This window comes from Ipomoea nil, unplaced genomic scaffold, assembly GCF_001879475.1.
Source record: "Ipomoea nil cultivar Tokyo-kokei standard unplaced genomic scaffold, Asagao_1.1 scaffold3056, whole genome shotgun sequence".
Classification (NCBI taxonomy): domain Eukaryota; kingdom Viridiplantae; phylum Streptophyta; class Magnoliopsida; order Solanales; family Convolvulaceae; genus Ipomoea; species Ipomoea nil.
In genome coordinates this window covers 118,141-121,187 of record NW_017619484.1, presented here as the reverse complement: position 1 = coordinate 121,187, position 3,047 = coordinate 118,141, and the positions used below count along the sequence as shown (strand labels likewise).

General features: G+C 37.5%; 1 non-coding gene across 1 annotated transcript; it reads left to right on the top strand.

Annotated features, from left to right (window-relative positions):
• Window positions 1-2,507: 2,507 nt before the first annotated feature.
• TRNAD-GUC lies at window positions 2,508-2,579 on the top strand. The gene has a single exon. It is a non-coding gene; the product is annotated as a tRNA-Asp (tRNA).
• Window positions 2,580-3,047: the final 468 nt, after the last annotated feature.

Genomic DNA, 3,047 nt, shown 5'->3' with positions numbered 1-3,047 from the left:
GTCCACCACTCTACCAACTGAGCTAAGGTCAGAGCTGTTAACATTATTTTTGTCCGATTTATACTCTTTTATGCCATATCGCACAATCTGACATGGCAATTCAAATGCCGCGTGGACAAACTTAACGGAAGAAATTATTAGTGTTAATATTGTCCTTATTTGTTCAAAATCTTAAAGTAAATAGACTAAATTACACGAAATAAAGGTACAATGACTAAATTGAACAAAACGCTACACTACGGGGACCTAACAGGTACTTTGTCCGACTATGAAATGCTAGTTTCAGTTGCAATTACATGGCCACACGCACCATGGTGTCACATTGGATAGGGTTTACTTAAATAGTAATATGTGACTGTCCTGTTCTGCCGCGCGAGTCGTTGTAGTATAGTGGTGAGCAGTGTTGCAAAAATCGCGCCTAGGCGCTGGGCGGTGGGAGGCCGCCGCGAGGAATGGCATAGACCGCCTAACCGGCCGGTTCGGCGAATTTTTTTTTTTTTTTTTGAAAATGTCGAAAATGTTTTGGAAGGCATAACTTTTGACTCGGTAGTCTGATTTGGTCAAATTTTTTTTTAAATCGCGTATTTTTTCGAGATCTATACACCGCAAACAGCCGAAGGCGGTTTTGTCCACTAATTTCTCAAAAAAATGCCTCTTTAGTTCTTAATTTTAGTTTTTTATGTATTTACATGGTTAAAACAATATTTTGAACAATTTTACAACCACTTTCGTAAATAGTTTCTAAGAAACAACTATGGAAACCTTATGTTTTATTACTAAATTTAAAAAATTTTAATTTTTAATTTTATTAAAAATTAAAAAAAATTAAAAAAAATAAATAAAAAAATCGGCGCCTAGGGGGCGCCTAACGTTTTATGCAGCATTGGTGGTGAGTATTCCCGCCTGTCACGCGGGAGACCTGGGTTCGATCCCCGGCAACAGCGTTTCTTTTTTTAGCTCTTCAAAGGAAAAATTAAAAAGCTTAATATTGTAAAAAATCAATCCGACCTGCCGGATTCGAACTAGCGACCTAAGGATTTCCAATTTAGATTAGTCCAACAAAAGTCCACCCCTCTACTAACTGAGCTAAGGTCAGAGCTGTTAACATTATTTTTGTCCGATTTATACTCTTTTATGGCATATCGCACAATCTAACATGGCAGTTCGAATGCCGCGTGGACAAACTTTACGGAAGAAATTATCGGTGTTAATATTGTCCTTAATTGTTCAAAATCTTAAAGTAAATAGACTAAATTACCCGAAATAAAGGTATAATGACTAAATTGAACAAAACGCTACACTACGGGGACCTAACAGGTACTTTGTCCGACTATGAAATGCTAGTTTCAGTTGCAATTACATTGCCACACGCACCATGGTGTCACATTGGATAAGGTTTACTTAAATAGTAATATGTGACTGTCCTGTTCTGCCGCGCGAGTCGTTGTAGTATAGTGGTGAGCAGTATTGAAAAAATCGCGCCTAGGCGCTGGGCGGTGGGAGGCCGCCGCGAGGAATGCCATAGACCGCCTAACCTGCCGGTTCGGCGAATTTATTTATTTATTTTTTTTTGAAAATGTCAAAAATGTTTTTGAAGGCATAACTTTTGACTCGGTTGTCTGATTTGGTCAAATTTTTTTTTAAATCGCGTATTTTTTCGAGATCTATACACCGCAAACAGCCGAAGGCGGTTTGGTCCACTAATTTCTCAAAAAAATGCCTCTTTAGTTCTTAATTTTAGTTTTTTATGTATTTACATGGTTAAAACAATATTTTGAACAATTTTACAACCACTTTCGTAAATAGTTTCTAAGAAACAACTATGGAAACCTTATGTTTTATTACTAAATTTAAAAAATTTTAATTTTTAATTTTATTAAAAATTAAAAAAATTAAAAAAAATAAATAAAAAAATCGGCGCTTAGGGGGCGCCTAACGTTTTATGCAGCATTGGTGGTGAGTATTCCCGCCTGTCACGCGGGAGACCTGGGTTCGATCCCCGGCAACAGCGTTTCTTTTTTTAGCTCTTCAAAGGAAAAATCAAAAAGCTTAATATTGTAAAAAATCAATCCGACCTGCCGGATTCGAACTAGCGACCTAAGGATTTCCAATTTAGATTAGTCCAACAAAAGTCCACCACTCTACCAACTAAGCTAAGGTCAGAGCTGTTAACATTATTTTTGTCCGATTTATACTCTTTTATGGCATATCGCACAATCTGACATGGCAGTTCGAATGCCGCGTGGACAAACTTAACGGAAGAAATTATCGGTGTTAATATTGTCCTTAATTGTTAAAAGTCTTAAAGCAAATAGACTAAATTACACGAAATAAAGGTACAATGACTAAATTGAACAAAACGCTACACTACGGGGACCTAACAGGTACTTTGTCCGACTATGAAATGCTAGTTTCAGTTGCAATTACATGGCCACACGCACCATGGTGTCACATTGCATTGGGTTTACTTAAATAGTAATATGTGACTGTTCTGTTTTGCCGCGCGAGTCGTTGTAGTATAGTGGTGAGTATCCCCGCCTGTCACGCGGGAGACCCGGGTTTGATCCCCGACAACGGCGTCTTTTTTTTTTTTTTTTAAGCTCTTCAAAGGAAAAATTAAAAAGCTTAATATTGTTGAACATCAATCCAACCTGCCGGAATCTAACCAGCGACCTAAGGATTTCCAATTTAGATTAGTCCAACTACAGTCCACCACTCTACCAACTGAGCTAAGGTCAGAGCTGTTAACATTATTTTTGTCCGATTTATACTCTTTTATGCCATATCGCACAATCTGACATGGCAGTTCAAATGCCGCGTGGACAAACTTAACGGAAGAAATTATTGGTGTTAATATTGTCCTTATTTGTTCAAAATCTTAAAGTAAATAGACTAAATTACACGAAATAAAGGTACAATGACTAAATTGAACAAAACGCTACACTACGGGGACCTAACAGGTACTTTGTCCGACTATGAAATGCTAGTTTCAGTTGCAATTACATGGCTACACGCACCATGGTGTCACATTGGATAGGGTTTACTTA